We start from the raw sequence: 12,198 nt of genomic DNA, 5'->3' as shown, positions 1-12,198 counted from the left end.
CTGGTTGCCTGATTGGGTTATCTGAGAATGTGAAAGGGCCTAAAAGTTGGTTCTACCCATTTATGTACCGATACTGGAAGTGCTCACATTTAGAACACAAGGTGACCAGTACAGGACCCCTGCTGAATTCAGGGAGAGGGGTGCACTTCAACTCTATCCATTGATGTCTAACATCATGTCTACATCAGATGCTAGAGGCTTTCATGGGTCCAGGGTTGGGCTCTGGTGTCAGGGCTGGGTGCCCACCATGCTGGAGTCTGGCTTTGGGGCCGTGTGCAAGCCATATGCTCCCAATGTAGGCAGTCAAAATGGGATGAACACTTAAAGTTGCTGAGCGGGTGTTGCAGGACTCAAGTAACAGTCATCTCATTGGCAGGACAGAAGAAGCTCATGGTTAGTAGTTTAGGACACTTTTTTTGGTGGGTGCAGGTTGGGTATGTCAATGGGACTTGTGCTGGCTTAGCCTGGGGCTTAGGTTTATTCAGTATCGTGTGTTTGTAGGTGCTGGTTTTTTTTTTCCAACAATGATTGCAGGCCACTGCATTTTTTCAGCAGCAATAGGTTGGTAAACAAAGGCTAAACCCCAGGCAAATTATTAAAGTTCACATTTGATCTACTAAACTGCCAGACAGCACAGCCAGGGTGGTGACATGACTTCTCTCCACTCCATGAAATGTATCCTGCTCTAGTACCACTGTACTATCCGGCCACCAGCCTGTGATTGAACAATAAAAGAAGCAGCTGACTTAGCTCTCCTGTCGGTAAATGCTTGCAGCATAGCAGATGAACTGTTGCTCCTCCTTTGCCTTGCATTGTCTGTTCTAAGGTTTTTATTGCTCTCAGATGCAATGTCTCTTGTGGGAATGTAAACGCTCAAAGGCTTGAATTGAAAGTGTTCATCTCTGTGTTCCCAGTTCTTGGGGAGGGGCTGGGTCTCTCCCCCTCCTTGTGAATAGGAACCAGTCGGTGTGCTTTCCTTTTCATGGGACCACCAGATTGCACAGTAAGATGGCCCTGTGCTTGTGAGTAATACTGTTATTGTCTGATACAATTACAGTATTTAAACACTTTTTTGTCTAATTGTCAGTTTATACTAAAAGAAACTCAATAGGTTTCAAAATAACTCCTGTGTCTTAAAATATAAATGGGTCACTTTAGTCAAAATTGTCAAGGGAGCTGACTGTGTTGAACTTGGTCATCATCAGTGACTTCTTGGCATTAAAGGTTTCTCCTGTACAGAAGGGATGAGGGTCAGGTATGTGTGGAGGGGGTAATGGGATCAGGACCGGTATGGGGGATTATTAGTACATTTCAGACAGCTACTCTGTATAATTCTTCTCTACATAGTAAAACACAAATGTAACAGGCTAACACGTTTTGGCTGTGACCGCCTTTCTCATATGTGCTATGAGGAAGGCTGTTAGCCTGTTACATTTGTGTTTTACCATGTAGCAAATAAAGAATTGCTCTTTAGTGGATTATACTGAGAAGCCTGCTGAAATACACTGTTAATCCCATTGTTCGTGTGTGGAGACACTTTAGCCAGAGCACAAGACTGACCACAGGATGCTGTGTTTCGCAGTTGATTGAGGGTGACCTAGTTTTCTCAAGGTATGGTGGAAGGAGGTAATGGGATCAGCCACAGGTATGGTAGATGGAGGCAGTGGCGTCGGGGACAGGTTCTGGGGATGGAGGCAGTGGCGTCGGGGACAGGTTTTGGGGAAGGGAGGCAGTGGCGTCGGGGACAGGTTTTGGGGAAGGGAGGCAGTGGCGTCGGGGACAGGTTTTGGGGAAGGGAGGCAGTGGCGTCGGGGACAGGTTTTGGGGATGGGAGGCAGTGGCGTCGGGGACAGGTTTTGGGGATGGGAGGCAGTGGCGTCGGGGACAGGTTTTGGGGATGGAGGCAGTGGCGTCGGGGACAGGTTTTGGGGATGGAGACAGTGGGAAAGGGTTATGTGACAATGGTGGGATATGTGAAAACTGGGGGAAGGAGTAGGTTAGGTTGGGGAAGGAGAGGGGCGATGGGGTGAGGTTGGGGATTTATTGTGGTGATGAGGGTTGGGTATTGGGGAAGGAGTGGTGGGGGTGAGAGAGAGTTAAATAGCAGAAGTTGGGTACAGAGGGGCACAGGGTTGGATGGCTTGGAATGAGGGTCACAGATGGGATGTTTTTGTAGGGAAATGGTATTGGGAGTCAAGAAAAAAATGAGTGTTTCTAAAAAGGTTGAGTAGAGATGCTCCCCATGCTGACCTGTTTTGGCTCTTTAACAATTTTTGGTTTTTGATGGTTCTGCTCGGGAGGCAGATGTTTTGGGTGGAGCTGGCCATCTGGTCTTCTGTCTGTGTTGTATTGGTGAAGGGATGGAGGTGTAATGGGCCTGTACATATCTGTGGGCTCATAGAAATGTCTAAGGTGTGCAGACACATTTTAACCCTGTCCGTAGTTGCCTTCTAGCTGGTCATTCCACTTGGAGGCTGGGCTGTGCCTGGGCTTGTATAATGGTAAGGACAGAAGCGTTCATTCACAGAGGCCACAAAGGGAAAGCTCTAAAAATGTGTGCATTTACTGGGATTCTTGGTGGGCTTTAACGTTAAAAGTATAACTATTGCCTGAGAATAGTTCCCTACTTGGGAAATCTGCAAACACCTGAAAACATAACGGGAAGCGAGAGGAAATCTCCCCGAAGTGAGGAAAACCTCACATTGGCCACCAGAACAAGTGTCCCCATTGGAAGATTTTCACCTCACATTCTGTATCAGTGAAAACTAACAATTTGGATTTCCCATCACTTTACATCCCAGTGACAATGGTCACTAGAACAGGTATAGAGGGTGAATCTCTCCAGTACGTACCCAGGCGGCAGTAAAAACCTCAGATGGCTTTAACACGGAACCTAAAAAATAAAAAAATTGGTTTTAGATACCTTCTCGAAAAAGAGAATTGTTTTTTAGATCCTGTTCTCTACCTTCTGTTGCATTTAATAGATTGCTACAGGTGCCTATCTATGCTGCATTTGGGAGCGTGCCAGTTGGAGCTGGACGACTGGATGGGTCCGCATTGGCCTGTGAAAATTGGTGGGTAGGAAGAGTTGGTGGTTGGAGGAGTCCATATATGCTGTGCTTCCCACTTGGGAGAGCCTGAGGTAGAGATGGGTCCACATGGACTGTGCTTATCACTTGGAGGGTAGAATTGGTCCATGCTTACCATGCTCCCCCTGAGGCAGGCAGTCGGAGGTATAGATGGATCCTGCATTGTAGTTTATTCTACTTGACAGTCTTGAAGAGGGTGGAGCATATAGAGGACTGTGTGGTGGGGCCTAACTGTTGGCAGCTCTAGACCCCATTGTAGGGTAACACTGGCCCTGTTTCAACTGTGGTTGCTGGATATAAGGAATTTGATGGAGCAAGGGTGAAACGTATACAAGCAATTACTGTCAAGGTAAAAGGGGGGGGGCTACATAATCCACTATGATCTTTAATACCTCCAAGCAACTCTACCTATGTACTACCCCTATCGTTATAATTTCCACAACTCCCCTCTAATCCTCCCTATATCTCTAGAATTTAGTCAACCTCCATCATGCCTCCCAATACTATATCTCTACCTCCTTCCTGCCCCTTACTATATCTCTACAATCTCTCCCCCCCCCCCCCCCCCCCCATTCTCCATATTTCTGCCCTATTCCTAAAGCTGTATAATTCCTTCCATCCTCCTCCCCCACCTTCATCCTGCCCCTTATCTCCATATGTCTAGAATTCCTTCAGCTATCGTTCTTTGCCCCATCCCCTAATTCTCTTGAATTTTCCTGACTTCCAATCCTGCCCCTTATCCCTAGATCGCTACCTCCATCCTGTCCCCTTATCTCCTAGAGTTTTTGTGATCTCCCTTTTTATATTCCCCATTTCTTCAGGATTCCCTTACCTCCTTCAGCCCGTCCCCCTATACCTATACTTCTTCTAGAATTTACTCTAACTTTCCCCATCCATTATGTTTCTAGAATTTCCCCACCTCCATCCTTCTAGTACTAGATCTCTAGAACTCCCTCAGTCTCCATTGTGCCCCCTATCCCTATATCGCTAGAATTCCCTCCATCCTGCCCCTGTATCTCTCAAATTCGCCCGACCTCCATCCTGCCCCCCTATTCCTATATCTTTGGAATTTCCGCAAGCTCCCAATCTCCTAAATCTCTGGACTTTCCGTGACTTCTATCCTCTTCCCTTCCCTCTGTCCCCCATTCCTGTATCTCTAGAATTTCATCCCTCCCACATCCATATTGTCCCATCCCCTAGACTCCCCTAACCTCCTTCATTCACCTAAATCTTATTCTCCTGACCTTCATTCTGCCCCTTATCACTAGAATTCCTCCAACCTCCATCCGTTTTACCCCTTTTCCCCCGTCCCATCTCTAAATTTTCCCTCACCTTCATCTCAACCACTTCAGATCCCCCTTTAGGACCAGGCCATTTATTGCAATATGGCACTGCTAACAATTGCGCAGTCGTGCGATGCTGAACCCAAAAAAAAAAAAATTGTCCTCCCCCCCCCCCCCACAAATAGAGCTTTCTTTTGGTGGTATTTAATCACCTCCTGCGGGTTTTATTTTTTGCGCTATAAACGAAAAAAGACAGACAATTTCGAAAAAAAAAATGTATTTCGTTCATTGACAGAGACAGCTTCTGATCTTCATAACCATTGGGTTATACTGCCCCCTACAGGAGTAGGACACAGGCAGAAAAAAATCAGGCTACGCCTATGGGAAGTCCCAGGGGGTATACTCCCTCTCTCTCTCCTATGGTCAGGAGTAAGGACCTAGTTCCTTGCTTGGGATCTCTGGTCCTGGCTTTTTTTTTTTTTTTTCTTTTTCAATAAAAATTTTTTCTCCTGTTTTTTTCCTGTGAATCTACAATCAAATGCCAGACTGGACAAGGGGCTGGATGATCTAGATCCAGTTGTCACCCCAGTCTGGCAAAGCGAACGTGCGCAGTCCTCAGCGCGACATAGCCCCACTGGACGGGGGCTGACCTGCGAGTTAAACGCCTCATGAGGGTGCATATGACTGGGTCTTGGGCCAAGTTGCAGCGTTCTTCCTAGCCAACAGCCCCCCATTTTGATGGGCGTGGGGTTCTGTCTGGAGCAGTGCTCGCCTGGTTCCTGGTGTGGTGAGTGGTTGTCCCCCCCCCTCCCCCTGGGGGGTTTTGGGGTGGACATGGGCCCTTCCTTGGAATGGTCGGACCCCTGGGTTACACCCCCCTTTAACCTGTCCCCCACCCTCCGTTCCCACTTATGCTGGGGCTGTGTGGGTGGTCTGGTCCACCTCCTGGGGTTGGGTCGGGGCAGGGCACCATGCTGGTGATGGGGGGCGCCACCAGCGACAAGACAATCGGCTGTGTGTGGGGGGGAGGGGTTGTACCTTGTGGGGGCTCTTGCCTGGGCCTGTCCTTGAGGCCTAGGGATCCCCCCTGGGAGCCTCGTGGTGCCACCATTTTTTCTGTAGGCTGTGTTTCTATGCATGGTGACCATGTTTTTGTAGTCCGGCGGCCATTTTGCGGTGGTTTGCCATTGAAAATAGTGGCGGCCATGACAGTTGGAGCCCTGCGGGTGAGGATTTTGGTGGTGGGAGCATCTGGTGCTGACTCTTGGATCTTTTCACTTCCTGATCGCCGTGGAGTGCAGATTATCCTGGTGGCTGCAGGTGCCTGTTTCTGCTGGGTGGTGAGTCTGGTGGGGTTCTCTCCCTCTCTGCTGAGGATCGCTTGGTGCTTTGTGCCTGGCGACCGGGTGGTGCTGCTAGCGCAGCGTGGTGGGAGTTGTACCTTTGCAGTGTTTTTACACTTTTGTGAGGTCCCATGGTGACTCATGGAGTCTTTGGAGCACATTTCCCCACCTGATCTCTTCTACCGCTGCGAGCCCTCTGGGTCCCAAAGATCAATAGATGAACTGACGGTGGTCATGGAGTGCTTTGTGTTCCAGGTGGATTTTGGGCCAGGGGCTAGCAAAAGGCGCCCCCTGCCTCATCTTTCTCATCAGATTCTGAATCTGATTCAGCAGCCGTGAACGTGGGTTACCCTGCTGGATGATGATTCCTCCACATCTTCAACCACGCACAGAATGTTGCTGGTAAAAGCACTTATTGTATCTGTGCGTGAGGCCTTGAAGATGGAGGACGCAGCTCCAACAGAGGCAAAGGTTCTCTTTGGCACTCACAAGCCATCCAGAGCGGCAATGGAGTTCCCTTTCCCCACCTGTTTTGAAAGAATTGTCGCTAAAGAGTGGGGACGACCAAAGCGTCCCATTGGGGTCCTTAAGTGATTTAGTAGGTGTTACCCCTATGAGGAGTCTCCTTAAGAAGTGGACTGTTCCTGTGGTGGACCCTCCAGTTTCCAGATTGAACAAGGCAACAATGATTTGGTTGAAGAGTCCCCAGCCTTTAAGGATCTGGCTGCCAGGAAGGCGGAGGCTGTGGCCCGCAATATGTACATTGTGGCTGGTTCGGCAATAAGACCAGTATTCACCATTGCCCTGGTGTTGCAAACTGACAGAGTTGGCTAAGCTTTTACACCAGGACCTGCAGGGAGGACAGTTCCCCCACCTTTTACTGAGCTGGTGGACCATCTGGTCCAGGGGCTGCAGTTTCTGTGATTCTTTGGATGCGGCTTCCCTAATGGGTTGGCTCTCTGTTTCGGCAGTGGTCCTTCGGTGTGTGCTTTGGCTTAAATGCTGGTCTGGGGACCAGACTTCTAAAAAGGCCTTTACTGATCCCCCCCCCCTTTAAAGGGGATCGCATGTTTGGGGCTGCCCTGGATGACATTATTACAAGGTCTTACAGGGGCAAAGTGGGCCCTCCTCCTCAGCTCATAACTTTTTTTTGTCCCTCAGGGTTGACTGACAAGGGTTCGAAGCCTTTCAGGGCCTCCTCTGGAGGATTCAAACGAACCTGGTCTGGGAAGCCGAGAGCAGGCTTCTCCAGACCCGAGGCCAAGGCTCCTTCAGCATGAAGGTGCGCCCTCACCCGTATGGGGGGGGACGTCTTTGTTGGTTTCTGGACCTGTGGACTTCCCTGGTACAGGACAAGTGGGTCCACAAAGTAATTTGGTCCGGCTACAAGATCGAGTTTCACTCTTGTCCCCCGGCAAGGTTCTTTCCTTACAACTTGCGCCTGTCCCCGGACCGTTTACAGGGCCTGTTTGGGGCAGTACAAGACCTGTTGCTTCAGGGGTGATTGCCCTGGTTCTGACTTTGGAACGTTTTCAGGGTTTTTACTCAAACCGGTTTCCAGGAAGGAAGGCAAGGTGTGTCCAATCCTGGACCTCAAGACGCTGAACTGCTTTGTGCGGGTGTAGAACTTCAGGATGGAGTTAATTCGCACAGTGGTGGCATCACTGCATCAGGGGGATTTTCTTGCCATTAAGTCTCGCCACTGCTCCTCGGGTCTTCAGAAAAGTTTTGGCCCCAGTGCTGGCATTGTTACGCCAATGGGGGATCGCGGTACCGGGCTACTTGGAACGACCTCCTTCTGCAAGCGGATTCTCCTACTGCTCTGGTGGAAAACTTGGAAACCACCATACGAACACTGAGGGAGTTTGGCGGGATTCTGAATTTTCAGAAGTCTGCTCTGGTTCGGTCCACAAAGCTGGACTATCTGGGTTTGACTCTGGACTCGGCCTTAGCCAGAGTGCTATTCCTCTGGACAAAGTCCAGAAATTGCAGGCTGCAATTCGTCTCCTGCTGTCCAGCAGATGGTCATCCCCTCTGGTCTTGCATGTGGGTTCTGGGCCTGATGGTGTCTACCTTTTTGAGGCAGTTCTGTTTGTACAGTTCCACATGAGGTCCCTGCAAAGGGAGGTTCTGGCCAAATGGGACAAAACTCTGCAGTTTCTAGACAATCGGATGCGGCTGAGCCAGGGAATGAAGGAGTCCCCAATATGGTGACTTCGTTCTTTGGCGCTTTGTCTGGGCAAATCCTTCCTCCCCTTGTATTGGACAGTGGTCACCACGGATGCCAGGCTGTCTGGCTGGGCAGGTGTCCTTGGCAAAAATTCTATTTGGGATCTGGACACTGGAAGAGTTCAGGCTACCGATCTGATCGCTCGGAGTTCCAAGACATTGATCGGTAGTCTGGACTATTGGATGGATCATCTTCAGGGATGTCCAGTGCACATTTAATCAGACAATGCCATGGCTGTGGCTTATGTCAGCCCTATACACCATACCTTTCCCGGGGTGGAAAACTGGCAGGCGGATCACCTGTCGACAGGTGTTGGACCAAGGGGACTGGTCCCTTCACCCAGAGGTGTTTCATCAGTTGTGTCTCCAATGGGGCATCCCCGAGGTGGATCTGTTGGAGTCTCAGCCCAACAGAAAGAGCCTTGGTCACGGGATCCTCTGGCGAACGTCTGACGAGCTGGTGGCCCTGTTGGGGTCAGTATCGTCTGATTTACACCCTCCTGCCTCTCAAGCTTCTGCCAAGACTTCTACACAGGATTGAGGCAGAAGGAATTCTGGTTATCTTAGTGGCCCCGACTGGCCTCGTCGTGCTTGGTACACCGATCTGATGCGCCTTGTCATGGACATTCCTTTGAAGCTTCCTCTCGGGGAGGATCTGCTGTCTCGAGGACCAATCTTCCATCCTGCTTTTTCAGTCGCTGGCTTTGATGGCTTGCAGTTGGAATGCCAGGTGCTGATGGATAGAGGTTTATCGGAGTTGGTGATTCCACCGCTATTAAAAGCTAGGAAATCTACCTCTAGGAAGATTTACCATTGTACGTGGAAGATGTACATTGTGTGGTGTGAGTCTCTTGAGGTTCATCCTCGCTCCCTTTTTGCTGGCTCAGATCTTGACCTTCCTTCAAGGGGGGGTTGAACAGAAATTGTCCTTGAGTACCATCAGGGACCAGGTGTCAGCTTTGGCGGTCTTCTTCCAACGACCCTTGGCCACACACTACCTGGTGCGTACCTTTCTTCAGGGTGTCCGACATTTGGTTTCTCCAGTGCAGTCTCCCTTGCCACCTTGGGACCTCAATTTGGTGCTTTGGGTCCTCTGGGAGATTCCCTTGCTTATGCTATCTCAGGTGGCTACCACCTCTGCACGCAGGGTGTTGGAGCTGGCGCCGTTATCCTGACCACCTTACTTGGTGATTCACAGAGATAAGGTGGTTCTTTGCCCCTGTCCGTAGTTCCTCCCAAGGGTTGTCTGATTTTCATTTCAATGAAGGCATTTTACCTTCCATGTGTCCCAGGCCAAAATAGCCGAAGGAAATTACCTTGCATGCCTTGGATGTGGTCTGGGCAATTAGGGTGTACCTGGCAACTATGGAGTCTTTTAGAAAGTCAGACTTACTAATTGTGCTCACTTAGAGGCCTCGGAAAGGGTTAGTATGCTTCCTCTGCGTTAATTTCCAGATGCATCAAACAAACGGTTATTCAGGCCTATTCCAACAAGCGTCGGGTTCCTCCTTTCCCTGTCACGGCGCATTCTACTCGGCACCCAGTGCCTCCTGAGCCTTCCCTCATCAGGCGTCAGTGACGCAGGTGTGCAAGGCGGCTACCTGGTCGTTGGTGCACACTTTCACAAAGTGGATGTGTTGGCATTTGCGGATGCTTCTTTTGGCTGCATGGTTTGGCAGGCTCCTGTTTAGAGAACCTGGTCCTCTTTGAGGGTGTGTTGTGTGTTTTTTTTTTTTTTTTTTCAGGTGAGCGCAAGTTGTTTTGGGTGAGCTCCTGTTGCCTGGTTTGCTACTGTTTTTAGCCTTGGGAATTTTTTTTGCCGTTCCCACCCCTCAATGTTTAGTACTGCTTTAGGATGTCCTAATCGTTATGAAGATCAGGAGCTGTCCATCAATGAACGAAAGAAAATATGATTTTTTTGACTGGTTATAAAATTAATTGCTTTGATGTTCATTGATGGACACAGCACCCCCCCCCCCACCCCACCCCACTGGAGGTTTGATTCTGCTGCCACTGCTTGTAACAAAACGGAATACTTCTATAGCAGAGAGGGCGTATACCCTCCCCCCCCCCCCCCCGGGACTGCCCATAGGTATAGCCAGATTCTTTTTCTGCCTAGTGTCCTATTCCTGTATATGAAGATCAGGAGCGGTGTTCTTTAGCGTAATGGATTTTATGGCAAGTCAAAAACAATCCCTTTTTTTTTTTTTCTTAAACGTGCCCAAAAAAGTAATAACAAATATTTCTTAATCCGTTTAGGCCAATGTGTATTGTGCTACATAGTTTTGGTTAAAAAAAAAAAACACTCCCAATAAGCGTTTGGTTTATGTAAAAATTATTGCGCCCACAAACTATGGGATACATTTATGGAATTTTCTGTTTTTGCTAGTAATGGTGGTGACCAGCAGCTTATAGCTGGAAAACCATTCTGTATCTGGTGTGACCACCATTTTCCTCACGCACTGCAACACATCTCCTTTGCATAGAGTTGATCAGGTTGGTGATTGTGGCCTGGGGAATGTTTGTCTACTCTTCAATGGCTGCGTGAAGTTGCTGGATATTGGCAGGACCTGGAACACGCTGTTGTATACGTTGATCCAGAGCATCCCAAACATGCTCAATGGGTGACATGTTCGGTGAGTACTCAAGAACTGGGATGTTTTCAGCTTCCAGGAATTGTGTACAGATCCTTGCACCATGGGGCCGTGCATTATCATGCTGCAACATGAGGTGATGGTTGTGGATGAATAGCACAACAATGGGCCTCAGGATCCCATCATGGTATCTCCGTGCATTCAAAATGCCATCAATAAAATGCACCTGTGGTAGTTGTCCAAAATATAGGCCTGCCTACACCATAATCCTACCGCCCCCATGTTACACTCAATCCACAACATTGACTTGAGCAAACCACTCATCCACATGACGTCATACACACTGTCTGCCACCTCCCCTGTACAGTGCAAGCTGGGATTCATCCATGAAGAGAACATCTCTCCAAAGTGCCAGCTGCCATCGAATGTGAGCATTTCCCCACTCAAGTCAGTTATGATGACGAACTGCAGTCAGGATGAGACCCAGATGAGGACGACGAGCATGCAGATGAGCTTCCCTGAGACGGTTTCTGACAGTTTGTGCAGAAATTCCTTGGTCATGCAAACCGATTGTTGCAGCAGCTGTCCGGGGGCCTGGTCTCCGATGCTCTTGGAGGTGAAGATGCTGGATGTGGAGGTCCTGGGCTGGTGTGGTTACACGTGGTCTACGGTTGTGAGGCCAGTTGGGTGTACTGCCAAATTCTGTGAAACAACTTATAGTAGAGAAATGAACATTCAATTCATGGGCAACAGCTCTGGTGGACATTCCTGCAGTCAGCATGCCAATAGCACCCTCCCTCAAAACTTGCGACATCTGTGGCATTGTGCTGTGTGATAAAACTGCACATTTTAGAGTGGCGTTTTATTGTGGTCAGCCTAAGGCACACCTGTGCAATAATCATGCTGTCCAATCAGCATCTTGATATGCCACACCTGTGAGGTGGATGGATTATCTCGGCAAAGGAGAAGTGCTCATTAACACAAATTTAGACAGGTTTGTGAACAATATTTCAGAAAAATAGGCCTATATTCAGAAAAATGGGGGCAAAAACAAGTGTTGCGTTTATAATTTTGTTCAGTGTATATCTAGCATTCTCTTGACCTCCATCCTACCCCCCGTTCCTATACCTACACAATTCCCTCCCTCTAATCCTCCCACCTCCATCTTGCCCTGAGCCTTCTGTCTCTAAAAATTCCCTATCTCCATCCTGCCCTTTATCTCCTATATCTTTACCGCCATCCTGCCCCAATTACTATATATCTAAAAATACCCTCGCTTACACTTTCCCCATTCCTGATATTTCTTGAACTCCATGCCTAAATCTTGAGAATTTCTTCCATATCTCTAAAATTTGTCAGATCTATACCCTTCCCCTAGGTCTAATAATGCTCCTGCCTTCCATCCTTGTTTTCTCAAAGATGCTCCTCTCCATATAGTACAGTGGAACCTTGGTTTACGAGTGCCTTTGTTTACGAGCATTTTGAAAGACGAGCAACATTTTTTAAAAAAATCTGTCTTGGTATACGAGCACTGTCTTGATATACGAGCAGTTTTATTACACTATAACCATGCCATCCCCTCTGTTAATGCCCTCTGTCACATGTTATTATGTGTCCCAGTGCTTCTACTGTATGTGAAGATGCCGATATGTACTTATCA

The sequence above is a fragment of the Pelophylax lessonae genome (assembly GCF_965119305.1).
Source record: "Pelophylax lessonae genome assembly, chromosome: 3".
In the NCBI taxonomy this organism is placed as follows: domain Eukaryota; kingdom Metazoa; phylum Chordata; class Amphibia; order Anura; family Ranidae; genus Pelophylax; species Pelophylax lessonae.
The sequence above is the reverse complement of the archived record's forward strand: the minus strand, read 5'-3'. Positions refer to the sequence as shown.